Source organism: Schistocerca nitens, chromosome 1 (genome assembly GCF_023898315.1).
Source record: "Schistocerca nitens isolate TAMUIC-IGC-003100 chromosome 1, iqSchNite1.1, whole genome shotgun sequence".
NCBI lineage: Eukaryota > Metazoa > Arthropoda > Insecta > Orthoptera > Acrididae > Schistocerca > Schistocerca nitens.
Window position 1 is genome coordinate 933,848,843 of NC_064614.1, and position 18,656 is coordinate 933,867,498.

The window sequence follows — 18,656 nt, forward strand, 5'->3', positions numbered from 1 at the left end:
AAAGAAACTGAAAGACAATGTCTTGGAATTGGAAGATGTGGATGAAGGTGAGATTCGTGATCCGTTTCTGCGAAAGGAATTTGACAAAAGACTGAAAGGCCTAAGACGAAAGAACATTGTTTGAGTATACGATAATCCTTCAGTATTAGTAAAATCATCAGGAGAGTCAACTATGATCAAACGGTTTCACGTGGCATGCAGTATATTTGAGGCAGGTGAATTAATCTCGGGCTACGTTAAGACTCTAATAAGTCCAATACCAAAGAAGGAAGATGCTAAGAGGTGAGAGTACTACGGAACAGTAAGTTTAATAACTCATGGTTGTAAAATACTAATACGAATTACCCAAAAAAGAATAGAGCAACTGGTAAAAAACGGTCTAGGCGAAGAGTTGTTTGAGTTTTGGAGTAACTGCAGACTATGCGAAACAGTACTGACCGTAAGCCTTACTGTAAAATATATATTGAAGAAAGAGAAACCCACATTACAGTATTTGTAGAATTAGAGAAATCGTTTGAGTGGAATACATTTATTGAACCTATGAAGTTATCAGGAATGCAACACAGGGAGCAGACGATTGTCAACAACTGGTACAGAAACCAGAAAGCAGTTATAATAATGTAAAGACTTTGGAGGGAAGCAATTGTTGGGAAGTGAGTGAGTCATGGTTGTAGATTATTTCTCATACTGTACATAGACAAGATTATTTCTCATACTGTACATAGACAAAGTATAGATAAGATTAAAAGCTTTCAGATTTGCGGATGGTATTGTAATTCTATCAGAGCCTGCAAAGGACTAGGCGATCAGTTCAGAGGAATATATGGGAAAAAAGTTACAAGACGAACATCAATCAAAATGAAACGTGGGTAATAAAATGTACTCAAATTAAATGAGATGATGCAGAAGGAATTAAATTAGGCTGTCAGACACTAAACGTCTTGACGAGTTTTGCTATCCGGGCAGTAGAATAACTGATGGTGTCAGAAGTAAATAGGATACTGAATGCAGTCTGGCAATGACAAGGAAGCCTTCCTGAAAAATACAAGTACTTTAATATGGAATGTAAGTTTGAATGTTAGGAAGTCTTTTCTGAAGATATTTGTCTGCTGTGTAACCTTGTAAAAAAGCTGTAATAAAGATATTTTGATGGCATTATGTCGGTACTAATAAGGAGGGCTTTTCTTATGGGATGGAGGAAGTGAGTCTATTGTAACACCATGAAATAAGATCTGCCTTGTCGTAGAAAATATTCTGACAATGAGATCATTTCCATCCGCTGTATCAACAGACCTGTGGCCATCTTTATTCCTAGCTCTAAGGCGGGTCTCTAGTACCCTAGTGAAATCACTTATAAGTATTTTCTAGTCTTTCCCTAAATGTCCTAAAATGAATGCCGGGATGGTTCCTATGAAAATAACACTACCGATTTCCTTCATCAGCTATCGAACTTATGCTCCGTCGCAAATGACCTCGATGTTGACGGAGAGGTAAATCCTTACTTTCCTTCTTCTTGTTTCAGTTCAGCCATCGACCTTTGGCACTCTTATTTTGTTATGGTTTTTAACAAGTCCTAGCCTACTGTCCTAGTATACTGGACTACAGGCTATAAGATAGCCTAAAGCCTGACATCTATTATTTCTGAAAGACGAAGAAGAGTTGTACGTTAAGTTCAGTGTATTGTGTCAGAACAGGTTTAGAGAAAAGCAAGTATTACAAATAACTATAAACTTCTATGAAGAAGATACTGTGAACGCGGGGAAAAGTAAACTACATTCTGAACTTCGTGTTTTGCCGGAAGATGTACGTTAATATCAAAGGTTGGATGATATGTCGTCCATAAGTAATACGAAGAGAGAATAATAACAGAAAAAATTATATATACTAATTATAATAGAATCAACATAAAAATTTATTTTGAGTTACTCGCATTAGATGGAGAAAATGTAATTTATTCTTAGAAATCAAATTACTTCTTTGTGACAACATTGTTTTGTTTGTAGGAACTCACTGTAATCGCTGAGAGCTGTGGTGATTTGTTTGTGCTTCTTTCAAGAATGTACGAACCATCGGACTACGTAATGCTGCAGAGAGAGAATCCAACAGTCTTTGTTGTAAATGGTGAGTAACGCCCGCCCATCACAATATTAATTGTTGCACGGTATCTTACTTTTAGTAAAAATGTTATACGCAGTATAAAAGAGCGATAAACGGTTTGGTTTATAGCATATCAGAAAAACAAAGGTATTTGTCCCAAGCGGAGCTGTCATGACGGTTGGGTACATTTGAATTTGTTGTAAAAGCCAGCAAATTCGATCGATGATGTTGGCAACATGGTAACCTTAACGTCACAGTTCACTAGAAAACGCAACAGATATCTTGAAGGCAAACAAGTATTATATAGCTATCTGAGGATAGTAGGAAGCTGGAGTTGTCGAACGAGTGGCAACCCTCAAAAAAATAATCGAGACGAAAAAAATGACAAACCCAAACCTTAAAGACTGCATTGGACGCTTGAGAAATAATGTAATACACGTTGTTTTCAAAATCTCTTTGTAGCTATACAACAGACGAGGGTTACTGGAACAGTGAAACGGCGATAACGTAATTTTGTGTTATTTTAGTCGCAAATACTGAGATGTGTGCGGTAGTTATGTCCCCCCATTATCGAGTTTCTAAATGTGCAGGAAAAGTGTGATTATTTATGGAATAATTAGTTTGACACATTGCTCTGAAACTGAACCTATAGTTTTCTAAATTATCCTCTCCATTTCTTATGTAGGTAATTAGATGTTAATTAGTGTAAGTCTCTAAGTAAAGTTTTCTGATTGATGAGAACTATTGCGAAGACGCGCTAACTGGAATCTTGCAGAGATGGAAATCCCGCAGTGCTCTGCTTACAAGACTCACGTAACGAAAAGAAGCGCGAAGAGAAGAAGACCTATCCGCAAACCGTAGAGCTCACGTATTTCGATCGTTACAGTACGTGCTTAACAGAATCACAACATTGAAAGCCCTTACTTTACCTCTCGTGGTCGTGCGGTAGCGTTCTCGCTTCCCACGCCCGGGTTCCCGGGTTCGATTCCCGGCGGGGTCAGGGATTTTCTCTGCCTCGTGATGGCTGGGTGTTGTGTGCTGTCCTTAGGTTAGTTAGGTTTAAGTAGTTCTAAGTTCTAGGGGACTGATGACCATAGATGTTAAGTCCCATAGTGCTCAGAGCCATTTGAACCATTTGAACCTTACTTTACCGTCGACCCCACTCAAGAACAGATACGTTACCAGCTAACAACATACACGTGTACAGATTAGAAAGCACAAATTGCCCGTTATGGCGACTATAAAGTTTTGATGAAGTTTTGTTGTTCGTTTGTTTCTATCATCTTTCACACAATTAATGACGAATATACTGAGTTGACTGAAGTCGTAAATTTTTTGCCAGAACAACAGCGCTGTTTTATTCGCAGATTCGCAGTTTGATATCTGGAAAGCAAAGGCAAATCATTCTTTCTATGTAGCACATGAGAAAGGGGAAATAATCAGGTTTCTGCGGATCTTCTTTGAAGTAAATCAAACTTTTCTATGTGTGGAACGTACCATATTTCTATGTATGTTGGTGCATTGTGTAATTGTGGTTAAACCTCAAAAACAGATCGTTTCGTTTCTAATACACAGGAAATAGGTTTCACTTCAGTGTTAATAAACAAAAAAAATGAGACTGACTGTTGTTCCGTATAAACAGTGTTAACAAAGAACAACTTTTGAGACTTACTGTTGTGCCGTAAAAAGGAAATATCACTGGATTCTTTTCTGGACCCAGTATTTTGTGATTTTTCAATTTGTTTCCACTAGGCGTAACAGATGACTCAAAAATTTTAATGTTTGCCAGTGTTTCATGTGTCATTGCGAAAAATGAGGAAGGGAAAGTAAGTGATATGGAAAATGCGTGAGTACTGTAAAACCGTGACATACAAAGAACAGATCAACAGCCAAATCCATACTCCTTATGCAGCAGAGGGAGTAGCACTATCTAATCCTATCTTATCCCCCTTCCCTGGTCCATTCGGGAATGGCGTGTGGCAAGAATGACTGTCCGTCAACCTCCGGATTACTTCTAAGTTTTCAAATATCCCCGTTGTCGTCATTTTGCGAGCCGTTTGTGAGAGGAAGCTGTACGTTACCCTACTCTGCGCGAAACGTACTCTCGGAACTTCAGTGGTAAGCATCTTCGTGATAGATGACGTGTCTCTTGCAGCGACTGCCTCTGGGGTTCGTTGAGCGTGTATGTAACGCTCTCGTGCCAACTACACGATCAGGTGACGAAACGCGCTGTTCATCGCTGGATTTTGTCTAGCTCTTCTATTAATCCAACGTGGTAAGAGTTCCGGACTGACGAGCAATACTCAAGAATCGGTCCAGCAAGTGGTTTGTAAACCACTTCTTTCAGAGTTTCCCAAGAATCTCATCCTGGCATCTGCTTTTCCAATTACTTATTACTAGCTGCGCCCCGCAGTGTCATCTGTAGTTAAATAATTAATTATAAAGAAATGTTAATTCCGAAATTCACTATCCATGCGTAGGTGTTCGGGCGCGAGCCACTTGCGATCCAGAAAACCGCGCGACATCGGAAAAAAATATCAAATTTTGAGACGATGGGAGAAGCTGACAGAATACACGACGCTTACAGTACACTAATTTAGTTAAGGAATAAATGTTTACGCCACCGAACAGCGAATTACAAAATGTGATAAGGAAGTAAATAATTTCACGACCGTTCGCGACATGCCTAGCTCGGAAAAGAACATAATTGTCTTGGTGTGGCCGGCCGCTGTGACCGAGCGGTTCTAGCAGCTTCCGTCTGGAACCGCGCTGCTGCTACGATCGCAAGTTCGAATCCTGCCTCGGGCATGGACGTGTGTGTGATGTCCTTAGGTTAGTTAGGTTTAAGTAGTTCTAAGACTTGGGGACTGATGACCTCAGATGTTAAGGCCCATAGTGCTTACTTGTTAGAGCCATTTGTCTTGGTGTGCATGGAGAGCCAGAATTCACTATAAACAACATCCCAAGACTCCTTGTTCTCTGCGTGGATGTAGAGATTTCTGGCTCTCTATACATGTGAGCAGTCAGCGTAGATCAGACCGTGCGAATAACATGGTGTGCCCAGATGAATACCTGCCACTTTCAACTTTGTCCTTGACTCATATTTATAGTGAACTAGGAGGCCACTTTCAAAGGAAACTGCAAGCGTTTGAACTGGGAAAGCAAGCTTATTGGGATAACAGAAATTCGTTGTATCGATACATTCTCTCCTTTGGCCCTGCTGACGAAAGTGGCCTGCACGATGTGCCTTCTCAGTTCCGAGATTCGTAACCTAGCGCCATTGCACAACCGTGGTGCATCCAGAGTCTGCTTTAGTTTGACAGCTCTAAATTGTGGGACGGCATCCCTACAGCTCTAATGAGTTTAGAACTACAGGAAATGTAGTGTACTGATATATCCCATTCACGGAATGAGAGGTATCACTTCACTAAATACGTATGTCACAGAAAAGATGTTTGTGGCTGAAATCAGTCGATACGTGGCGAGTACCCCACTGCTGGGAGATGTTTTAAATCGCAGGTGTTGATACCAGAGATAACAATCCAACGACTGTACGGAAGTGGGTAGCAGTCAGGTGAGCCTACTTGCTAAGGTGAAGACAGGAGTTCCATGGAGCGGGCGGTGCGGAAGAGAGATCTCCATGGAATCGAACAATGTGAATGTCAAAGATAATTAATGTATTATAATTGTTAATTATCAAGTTGAATATCAGATTTGTTATGTACGTAGTACAGAGAGGCATTACACGAGTTGGTAGCTGACTTCATTTATCACGTTTTCAGTTGTAATTTTGAAGATAATATAAGAAGGTGAATTGCATTTTACTTCTTGTTTATGTGGCGGAGTGAATGGGAACGAGAAGTTAGTTTCCAGCAGCTTTATCTGCAGCCTGTAAGGAGGGGAGATCTGAGCCAACTTGAAGGAAGAAGGCACACGGATTCAGGGCACAGTGTAGCTGGACCCAGATTAATAATACCTAAGAGCAACCGAGTGTTCAATAAGCAACACTCACTGTATGTAAAACGAATGTTCAGGTGGCAACTAATTTAAGTGTTTGGCGCATGAGGTGAAGTATAACATACCACCACGCAGCCCTAGCCGACCTGGAACACTTCAGTGGAAGCCTTGTCTCATGTCATCACTGTATCGAATGAGCTGTGGGTGGTCACCTCACCAGGTACTTCATAAATATCTTTTTTAATGGTCTTTCCTACCGATTCATTGTTGGGCGTCAATCTCTCTGCGCTAAACTTAATGTATTCATTTAATAGTTAACTTTCATCACGTTACCCACCCTATGGGAACAACAGTCACGTGGACCGTCCCATAGGAACAGTGTAAGATTTTCGGAGTAAACGGTAGCATATTTGTTAATTCAGGGTATAGGCTATCTCCACCGAAAAATTCAACCAAATCTGTCCAGTCGCTTCAGCGTGAAAAACTAACAAACGTACTAATGCGACGAAGAAAGAAAATAAGCTATTTCTAGTTCGATGCAGCGCAAATTTTGTAATAGTATAGATGTACAGTAGAGGATTGGATAATTTCCAAGACTGATTGCCTATCAATTTGCTGCTCCAAACGATACATATCGAACGAGGGATCCAAAATCGATCATGCGGCTCTGGTGGCGAGCGTTATGAGTATGTTTACGGTGATCTCTACAGTCTACACAGTCCCTCGTTTCCTCGTCCGGTGGTTCTCAATAATTGCGACAAAGAGTCAAATAATTTTCTACGCTGGATAAGCATGGAATTAGATTTTTCCATGTGCGAGAATCCGTCGAAGAAACGACAAGAACACCAGACATCGCACTCACTACCGACATAAATAGTCAGGGTTTCCCTTGCAACTCACAAGTAATTCGCGGAGGTATGTAATTTAGAGCAACTGAGGGAACGACGGAAAACAGATAAAAATAATGATCACAAATAATTGATCATAACGCCCGCCAGCAGAGCCGCATGATCGATTTAGGATCGCTCGTTCGATATGTATCGTTTGGGCCCCGCGACTTCAACAGGCGTCATTCTTGGAAATTTCTGAGGATTTCTTCGCCTATTTATGTGTAGTGTGTCGCATTTATTTACGTTCAGTGTCCACTGCCAGTCCGTGTACCAAGCATGAATCCTCTGCGGGTCATCCTGCAGTACGCTACAATCTTCCGGCGTTGCTACCTTTTTATTGAAAACCGTACCATCTGCGAACAGCCTCAAGGAGTTTCCGACGTTATCCTCTTAAGATCAGTCGTAGTCGGCCTATTCCCTGCCGCTCACTAGTTGGCGCTCCAGCTTTCATTGTGGTCTTGTAAAAAAATTTTCATTGGGTTTTCATAAAATTGTGATATATAATAATATATGCTTTAATTTTCTGTGATTCTGCTGTATAAATTTTATAAAGTAAAATTACTTCCCAACTTTATAAAACACTAGCACTGTGGAACCGATGGGCGGCTAGAAAATGTTACTGTTAGTAGAGAAACAAAAGCGGCAGGTCGGTAAAAAAAGGTGACTCCCTGCTCTAGATGATGTATATATATTTTAAATAGTAACGGTACTAACACATTTCCTTGAGGAATTTTTGAAATTACATTAAAGATGTCGATTTAGTACTGTTAAGAGCAATGTGTTGAGTTCTGTCTGCAAGGAAGCTCCGAACCCGCTCAAAAATCTGAGACGATGCTTGGTAAGCTCGTATTATCATTAAATTATCTATAAGGCTACAATATCTGCCGCAAATTTCGATCGATGGATATTTTGTTACCACATCAACGGTCATTTTTAATTCTTAAGATTGGAAATAGATTGCAGATGCGTTGCAACCTGTGGCTGTACAGGTACGAGCAGCTCATAATGGCTCGCTTTCACGCATTCTTTTTTATGTATTTTGTGACTAAAGCTCTTCTGGCCTGTTAATTATTTTATATGTGACATGTAAGTACTGCCTTTGTTTGCTATTTTCAGTCAGTACTTACACTTTTTATATAAAAACGTCTTTTCCTATAAATTTTTAACTATGTTAAAGGCCATTTTAATTGTTTTAATTCTGATGAAGGCACCTTAGAAATGTTGAAACCTGGTCAATAAGACCGAGGGCTTATTTGTTTCAATTTTAATTTAGAAACGGTCACTGAACCAAGCAGTCATGTTTAAAACTTTGATATCTACTCATGAATTTCAAATGGTAGCTATCAAAGAGACACTGCACGCTATTTACTCTGTTGACCGCTGTCATTTTAATCTCAGTTTTTCGTCAAAAGTTTTTGAAGACGTTGAGAGTACGAACGGCTGTCTGCAAACACCCGTGCTGCCGCCGATGACGATGTACTTGCTTGCCGATCTGTGCAGGGATGTGTTGACGCTGCAACCATACGGCAACACAATTTAGAGATGAACTGATACTAAACTGGTTATATTTTTCAATATTTTTTTGAGAAATACATGAAAACTGGTGGTTGTTGACGATGCTAACCGCAGAAGATCCACGGTTTGACGGGAGATGTGAAGGCGAGCATTGTCGTGTAGAAGACTTATGCACTTGCTCAATACTCCTCTTCTTCAGTTCTGGATCGCCCGTCTGAGATTTTTTAATGTCTGTCGATCCCTTTCGGTTTTTATTGTTGTCCTAGGATTCGTGAAGTCGACCAACAATATCCCGTTTCTTTCCCAAACACAGTTGCCACAACTTCACCGGCAGACTGTGTTCTTTTGAATTTGCGCAAATTGGGTACATCGGAATGCCGCCACTCACGTGATTCTTGTTTTGTCTCAGGTGTGAAGTGCAAGGCCCAGCTTTCATCACACGTGACTATTGAATCCAGTCCTTTTCATCTGCGCAGCGTTGAAGAAATTGGCGGGAAGTTACAAATCATTGCTGTTTGTGGTCTTCTGTCAGCATTTTTGGGACCAATATAGTGCACGTCTTTCGAAACTTCAACACTTCAGTGAAAGTCCGGTGAATGGTGCTTCGAGAAACCTCAGCAACAACACTGCAGGGCTCATCAAGAGTGATCTGCCGTTCTTGGAGCACCATTTGTCTCTTCGGCAACTGGGGGTTTCCCGCTTCTTTCCTCGTCATGAATTTCAGTACGGCCATCTCAAATTTTATATACCACTTGCGGACGCTTTTTACGTCTTACACAACTCTCCATACACTACCGCCAACTGTCGATGGATGTCGATTGTTTTAACGTCTTTTGCTCTCAAAACCGAATAACTCCGCGAACTTCGCGCCTGGTGGTTGTGGCCACCGGGGGATCCAATATAACTGGCTGCCAAGCCAAGACTGAAAGTTCCAACGGATATGCGGTGGTTTCTGTAGAGAATGGAGGGAGCAAGGAAAAACATAGTGTGGCCAACTGCCACGCAAAGTTTCCCTGCGGCCCAATGCTTTGGAACCTCACTTCTGAGAGTACATGGTACATTTTTGATTGTGTAGGCATCCAGCCGAGTTGAAACTCTCATTTTCTCCGGCGGCTCTGTTTTGATTACTGACTCACTTGTACTCGTCAGATGCTACCAGCGATGTTCAAGTGAGTACTCCCTGGTGTACTCCAGTCATACAGCGCTTGATTGTGTTAGTATTGCATCGAAATTTACTCTGTGCTCGTCTCCCAGTGCACATATCACAGAACAGAAAGTATAGAGAATGAAAATTAGGCTGCAACTCGTGTTCTAAAATTTAGTGCGCATTCGCGAAGTTTGACGAATTGAAATCGAGGAAAGAATTGTGGTTTGAAGACGTCAAAGACGAACAGGGTAAGTCACGAAGATATGCAAATATTTTAATATGTTATTCTACAAGTAAAACTAAAGAGAAAAGTTCATATAAACATACGGCCACAAATGTTTAGTTACGGAGTTACGACTAATAAAAGATATTTCCTCAAATTTAACAACTTTGCCAATATGACGCCATCGCAAAATTGTACGATGTTAAAGTAAAGCACGATTTCCATTTATTTTGTTGTTATCAGTCTGTGAATCTAATAAAACATATCCCAGACTTGTATGTGAAGTAGTTTCCCATAACATCCACAGAAGCACGGTAAATCAACACACATTTTATTGGACCATTCATTTTCCGCCCGCATCTCGTGGTCGTGCGGTAGCGTTCTCGCTTCCCACGCCCGGGTTCCCGGGTTCGATTCCCGGCGGGGTCAGGGATTTTCTCTGCCTCGTGATGGCTGGGTGTTGTGTGCTGTCCTTAGGTTAGTTAGGTTTAAGTAGTTCTAAGTTCTATGGGACTTATGACCACAGCAGTTGAGTCCCATAGTGCTCAGAGCCATTTGAACCATTCATTTTCCCAGAACATCTAACTGGCTAAATGTATTGAAGTCGGTGGAGACATTTTTGAACATTTGTTATGAATGTACCGTGAAACTGTGTGTACACTGTACAACTTCTTTAACACTGAGCTTTGTTTTTTCCGGTTTAACATGAATTCACGTGTGCTATGGTATTAATAAAAGCCGATTATCTGACACATTCATACAGTTTCAGTTAACGTTATTACCATCATTCTTCCAAAATTAAATTCTCTATAACTTATGCTGAAAACTTTGTGCAATTGTCTGGAATTAAAAAAAAATTGGGCCAAGTAGTTAACAAATTAAAAATTTTACGAAATTACGCCTTTGCTTCTCTGGATGTTCTGAAAAACTACTGCAGATACCAGTCTGGGACATGTTTTATTAGATTCACCAGACCAATAACAACCAAGTAAATGGAGACCGTGCTTTACTTTAACCTCGCACAGTTTTGCGATGGCTTCATATTAGCGAAGTAGCTAGGTTTCAGGCAAAATCTTTTATTAGCCGTAACTCCATAACTAAACATTTCCGGACCTATGTTTATATGAACTTTTTTTTTAATTTTACTTGTAGAACAACATATTAAAATATTTGCATATCTTCGTGAATCACCCTGTATAGTGAGCAGTAATAAGAGGAAAGACGACACAGGAAAGTAATGATCGGTTCACACGAAGCGGCTGACAGCAATACCAGGGTTTACCGATTTTCTTGCTGGAAACAATAAAAGCTAATTAAACTGTAAAAAAATACTGTATGTAAATGAAGCAGACGTACATCAACTCCTACATTTAGTTTTTCAGTAGAGGTTCTCCGTTTTCTTTAAAAAAATTAAAAGCGACTTGTTTCGAATTTGCGGGCTCTCTTCACTATAGTATGTAATATCTATCATTCAGCTGTGAGGAAACTAAACGGCACACAGAATTGATTTCTTTCGCGTCTTATAGTTTCATTTCACAGCTTGATGACCAAGTGTCTCTTTTCTCGGTATTTGTCACAGTTATTGTGATACTTAATTTCCAAGTACTCTCCATTCTCTAGCCATATGATGTGCTTCTTTTTTGTACTAGCGCCATTGTACCGTGAAAGACACAGGTATTGAACAAGGACTCCTGATTTATCGGCGGGGTCTCTGCGTGCCAGGTCTTGCTTAAACTGAAACCTCTACCCTTGTTTATTTGTTTTTCTCACGTCGCTATTCTGTCAGGCTTCTTAACTAAGCTGCCCCAGAAAATAGGGGCCTGAACAACGATACTGGTCTCGTCGTATCTCATTTTCTGATTATATTGTAGGCCGCGCTCGGCGACGCCTGGTTGGCTTGTGTGTTTCAGTCTATTGAGTTTTCAGTGTTTTGCACCTTTCCTTGATTCCTCTGATGTTCCGCATACGACATTACATACTGGTCCGGAATGCGGTATATGTTTGTTTTTTGGAGTCGTAGAATTTCTTTAACATTGCAGTGCGAACTTTTTATGATTTTCCGTAAAATTATTCTGGGTAGCAGGCCGCTTCACATTGAAAAATGTTGAATTAACGTTTTCGCCGCTATTGAAAATGGTCATTATTACTTGCAATGCCGAAGACCACTTGCTATAGTGGCTAAAACGTTGGTTCAACATCTGACAGCCCATGACACAGTCTAGAAGTAATTTATGAAAACCTCAGCCGCGAAAATGCTCGAATGTACATCACCAACGTTTTGACTTTTTAGATGAGTGCAAAATACTCGTACTTTAGAAATCACGTTTTTTGTTGAAACCTATCGTATTTGTGGAAAATAGGCTGATATAGGGACAGCAAGCGTACGTTTGGTTTTCTTCTTCTTTCTTTGTCACTGTGCGACGGAACAGACCTGAATTTCGTAGTCTCTTCCGCGAAGCTGCAAGATTAAATGAGTGCGGGATAGTGTTTGCTCGATAATGTACACGACACTATATTACGGATAAGATGAACACAACAGAATTTATACCCTTCAAAGGTCAGTTACTAATTACGCTGAACAGTTATTACACTAGAAACAGCATTTAGCGCAAGTCTTCAGGCCAACACGCATAATTACAGTTCCGAAGTTTGCCATTACGGCACAAAATAAACAGTTCACTTTAACAGGGGCTGGTGGCAGTTCACACAGCCCTTTAGTAATATGCGACTTCAATGCCAATAATCTTTAGCAGTACTTATTAATCACTTCACAGTTCAGGCAGAAACTTATTAATTTTACATACTGAAGTCAGTCGAAAGTAATTAAACATTAAAGTTCGTGGGTTTCGTGGAAGGTGTGCATAATAAATTGTGGCGTGAGTCAAAACGAGAGCGCGTATGACAGATGTTACTCGTTCACTTTCAAAACACGTACTGACCATTTTGGGTGACGTGTGACTATTATTCTGAAAACTAAATAATACTTTGAAAAATGTATAGATGAGAATTTGCTATTTTTGATTAATTACACTGACCAATACAATTTTGGATTATAGAAAATATTGCCCTTTTCAAATTTATAAAAATACATGAACACTATTTTTCTTCTGCAACATCAATTGCCTCGTTTTCATGAATAGACGCCATGTTGGAAATAATGGTTAATTACATGAATTTATGAGTTATTGAGTTAATTAATGAATTCTATATGTCAGATGGCACAGAAAAATTCAGGTAACAAAAGTATGTAGTCAAAGACCGGTATCTAACTGTGGTTTTGACGAAATTGCGGTGGAAAATGGAGGTGCTCATGAACTTCAAATTTAATTATTGCGAAGATAATTAGTTTTAGGTAATTTAAAATATTTTACAAGGAAGTTGGAATGCTTAACTTTCAAATAGAGTAGGCCACTTTACGGAATCATGCTAATTAGCTCATAGATTTTTTTGCGCATAACGAACTGTAATGCTAACTTCAGTTAACTGTAACTTTCAGTTCACATTGCACTTATGACAACTAATTTCACAAATAGAATTAGAACAAATGAAATCAGAGCCTGAATAACAAATTTAAGTAAAATTTGGTCTAAATAGGAGCTTGAGATTTTCAAGAAGCTGCTACATGTCGACACGTAAATGTTTGAAAATAAGATGAAATTTAGCGAAAAAACTGGTTATCTGTAGGAGTAGAAAAACATGACAGATGAAATAATCCGCCTGCTTTGTCACAACTGCCGAAGTAGTCGCTGATTTTGGAGGCGGCGCCCGCTCGATTTGTCGGTACGAGCGCACACTCCTTTGTGTAATGGAACTGTTCAGCAACCTGTTACAGAAAATCTAAGATATACATCGTTTATTATGTGTCAATATCACATGTCAAATACAAACTCTTAGTTGATTATCTTCCTAAACTAAAAACTTCAGGAACGGAAAGTAACATCGCTAAACCGGTTAGTACTGCGAAAAGAAATATGACAAACGTCACTTAGTGCTATGCACGTAACGAACTGTTAGCGAAGAATTGTCCTCTTGCGTGTTTATTTCGATGCTCATTTTATTTACATTTGCCATATCTTAAAATGTACTGATGGATTTCAACACACGATTAAAAGCTTGATTCAAATCTGACTGCCATGCAGTTTTCCTTCACAACATTAAAATTCAATATTATCTCATTCTCTCGCTGCAGGGAGCATGTTTGTGTTATTCCTGAGCTTTTATAAATCGATTCACATTAGCTCTTCTGTGGTTTCTTCGTCACTGCATAACCATAACTCCTATTGATCAAGACATCAAAACTCAGTATCCGGGAAAGAGCCAACCGCAGTGAGAACAAGTACATACATTAATGTTAAAAGAGCTTAAATAAGAACTTAGTCTCAGTTAAAAAGTACTTATGAAAAGATAAATCGACACGAAGTCAAAATTTTAAAAGTATGATTCAGGTTATAGTGGTCATCTTGATCACTGACTATAACAGTGTGAACCAGCCACTCTGAGATACATCTAAACTACCTAGCCAATAATATGGGAGGCAGTCCGAATAGCACACAAATTCTTAAAACAGTTCCACAATAGTCTCACTGGTATTTAAAACGGTTGACAAATTTTATCGAAAACAAAAGTTGCTGCCCTATTGTTGGAATACGAAGTGCAATCAAGCAAAATGCGGCACACAAACACAGGTATTCCACAAGCACCTCACACTCTTGGTCGTCCCACTGATGGAAGTGCCTATGTGTCTAAGGACAGTGCTCTGCTCCCGGCCACGGTAAGATCTCTTGTTGTCTGAGCGACTGAAACCATGTTCTCCATGGCCACTGACACACAAATTTTCTCCTCCACAACAAGATAATAGCAAGGAAGGAAGGAAGGAACGGAGTTTTGCGTCCCGTCCACAGCGAGGTCATTAGAGACGGAGCACAAGCTCGCATTACGAAAGGACGGGGAAGGAAATCAGTCGTGGCCTTTTCAAAGGAACCATCCCGGCATTGCCCAAGAACGATTTAGGTAAATCGTAACGATTTAGATAAATCATAATAACCCTCAAGGGAGTAATACATGATTTAAGTAGCAAGCTCCCTTCTTGCCAATTTTCATTAGTTGCTCAGGCAGCCACATACGCCATGAAAGATTTGTCATGACATTTTCTTCGAATACTCGTTTTATTTAGTAATTTATCTTATGACTTTCTTATATGAGAGACAAAAGCATGACGTTGCAGGTAGGCATTCACGCTCCAAAGCTTGCTGACTTTTACTATCGATTTTAATATACTGATAAGTGAATCCTGTTTCTGCTGTTACTGTCAGGACTGGCTGTGAAGTCTCTAATATGAGTTCATGAACCAGTGTCCAAAGAAGATTGCTTACGAGGAAAAGACCTTTTCTGTCTCACCATATTCTGCAGGGGCACCGCTAACACTGCCATGAAATCATTATCATCAACACGATCCTCATTGTCAGATCCGGTCTGTTTCAGACTTCGTGCTCGGGGACGCGGAGAACGTGGCGAGGTTCGGCGGCTCGAAGCACGGGCCGCCCCAGTCGTGGTACCGCAGCCTGCTGCACTGGGGACACATCAGGGGCTTCCTCATGTTCGGCGTCGGGGTCATGCTCGCCCGAGCTGTTCACGCCAACATGGATCTCTTCGGCCTCGGCGAGGTCATGGTCGAGGAGTTTCTGTAACGTCGTTCGCTGACATTTTGCCAGAACCAGCTGTTATCTGGCTCACAATAATACGAGTGATTTGCAATTATTTTACCGTGACCATTGTTTCGTTATGTTTCCAGTTACCCACACGATCACTATCAATTAAATAGAACAGAAAAAAACCAACTTCAACAATCATTTCACAGCGATATGAAGGAGCGTTCTATTGACTGATAGCATATGTATAGACAAACAAATTTTTACAGTTTCAGAAAAATTGGATTATTTATTCAAGAGAAAGAGCTTCACATGTTGAGCAAGTTAATAACGCGTTCCTCCAACTCTGGTCCTAGCGCAAGCAATTATCCGTCTTGGCATTCATTGACAGAGCCAAATTCTATCCAATTCACACGTTAGGTCGTCAGAATCCCGAGCTGGTTGCAGGGCCCTGCCGCATAATGCTCCAAGTTTTCTCAATCAGGAAAGGATCCGGCGACCTTGTTAGCCAAGGTACGTTTTGGCAAGCATGAAGACAAACAGTACGAACTCTCGATGTGTGCGGGTGGGCGTTATGTTGCTGTAATGTAAACCTAGACTGGCTTGCTATTAAGGGCAATAAAATGGGGCGTAGAATATCGCCCTTCATGTCAAGCCATCATGAGTATATTTCAGCAAGATAATGCCAGCCCACACACGGCGAGAGTTTCTACTGCTTGTCTTCGCGCTTGCCAAACTCTCCCTTGGCCAGCAAGGTCACCGGATCTCTCCCCAACTGAGGTTTGGAGCATTATTGGCAGGGCTCTCCAACCAGCTCGGGATTTCGACGACCTAACGTGCCAATTGGACATAATTTGGCACGAATCCCTCAGGAGCACATCCAACAACTCTGTCAATCAATGCCAAGTCGAATAACTGCTTGCATAAGGGCCAGAGGTGGAGCAACGAGTTATTGATTTGCTCAATTTGTGAAGCCCCTGTTCTTGAATAAATCGTCCAATTTTTCTGAAATTGTAATCATTTGTTTGTGGTGTGCATGTACATCACATCTACCGTCTTCCACTCCATTCAGATAATTCCTTCGCAGTTAATCGTATTTTTTCCTTAGAGTGTACATACTTTTTAAGCTCACTGGACAAAATAATAGTCGTCTCCTCAAAAGAGCAGACAGGTAGCTTTGGGAAGGGGTAAATGGTGAGAAACTGGTACCTTGAGGTCATATGACTCAATAGATCGACGTGGAGGCGTTACGGAATAGAAAGAGGTTATTATGTTTGGATATGCTCATGATCACACCATGAACGTAGTTGCCCGATTTGTAACTGTATCAAGACTAAATGCCCAACGTATATACAAGGAATGATATACCACTCGCAGCCATGTACCTCGGTATAAGAACAGTGGTCGTAAAAAGATCCTAACTGTGAGGGACCAGCGTAGAGCGTCATGGCTCGTCTATGACAACCGGTTTCAAAATCGACAGGAATTGCTACTGTCAGTGAATGCGGATCCATTTCAACTAGTTGCGCAGCAAACGCTGTGAAGATAACTATGTACATGGACATTTGGGATACGGAACCGCGTAAGGCGCTATACTCACTCGGTACATGAAGGTGAACGTCCTCAGTAGACCAATCTGGGTAGCATTAAACAATATGCGTAAGGTATCGTCCGATGAGCTGCGATTTTGTTCTGTTCTTCATCTACATCAGCATATACATCTACATGGATACTCTGCACATCACACTCGAGTGCCTGGTGGAGGCTTCGTCGAACCACCTTCATAATAATTCTCTATATTCCACTCTGGAACAGCGTGCGCAAAAAACGAACACCTATATCTTTCCGTGCGAGCTCCGATTTCACTTATTTTATTATGATGATCGTTTATACCTATGTAAGTCGGCGTCAACAAAATACTTTTGCATTCTGAGGAGAAAATTTCGTGAGAAGGTCCCGCCGCAACGAGAAACGCCTTTTTTAAAATGGTTTCCACCCTAAATCAACCGTGCTGCTCTTCTTTGAACTTGCTCGATGTACTCCATTAGCCCTATCTGGTAACCGGCCGGAGTGACCGAGCGGTTCTAGGAACTTCAGTCTGGAACCGCGCGACCGCTACGGTCGCAGGTTCGAAAATTGCCTCGGGCATGGATGTGTATGATGTCCTTAGGTTAGTTAGGTTTAAGTAGTTCTATGTTCTAGGGAACTGATGACGTCAGATGTTAAGTCCCATTGTGCCCAGAGCCATTTGAACCATTTTTGAACCCTATCTGGTAAAGATCCAACGCCGCAAAGCAGTATTCCAAAAGAGATTGGATAAGCGTAGTATAGGCAGTCTCCTTAGTAGATGTGTTGCATTTTCTAAGCGTTCTGCCAATAAAACGCAGTCTTCGGTTCGTATTTCCCACAACATTTTCTATGTGTTCTTCCCGATTTAAATTGTTTGTAATTGTAATTCCTAGGTATTTAGTTGAATTTACTACCCTTAGATTTGACTGATTTATTGTATAACCGAAGTTTACAGATTCCTTTTAGCGTTCATATGGATGACCTCATACGTTTCATTATTTATGATCAACTGCCAATTTTCGCACCATACAGATATCCTGGCTACATCGTTTTCCAGTTTGGTTTGATCTTCTGGTGATTTTACTAGACGATAAACGACAGTATCATCTGCAAACCACCTAAGACGGCTTCTCAGATTGTCTCTTAAATCGTTTACATAGATAAGGAACAGCGAAGAGACTATAACACTACCTTGGGGAACGCCAGAAATCGCTTCTGTTTTACCCGATGACTTTCCGTCAGTTACTACGAACTGTGATCTCTCTGACAGGAAATCACGAATCCAGTCGCATAACTGAGATTATGTTTCCTTAGCACGCAATTTGATTACAAGCTGCTTGTGAGATACGGTGTCAAAAGCCTTCTGGAAACTCAGAAATACGGAACCAATTTGAAATTCCTTGTCGATAGCATTCAGCACTTCGTGTGGTTCACATGTACGATGTTTATAAACTGGTGTTGTCTGTATGTCAATAGACCATTCTCTCCGAGGTAATTCGTAATGTTGGAATACAATATTTGTTCCAGAATCCTGCTGCATATTGACATTAATGATATGAGCCTATAATTTAGTGTATTACTCCTATTCCCATTCTTGAATATTGGTGTGA

At 40.6% G+C, this 18,656-nt stretch overlaps 1 protein-coding gene across 1 annotated transcript in view; it reads right to left on the reverse strand.

Moving 5' to 3' along the window:
* LOC126213195 (serine proteinase stubble-like) overlaps positions 1-18,656 on the reverse strand; it is a 202,283-nt gene that overhangs the window by 43,547 nt on the left and 140,080 nt on the right. The gene's annotated exons all lie outside the window — the stretch shown is intronic.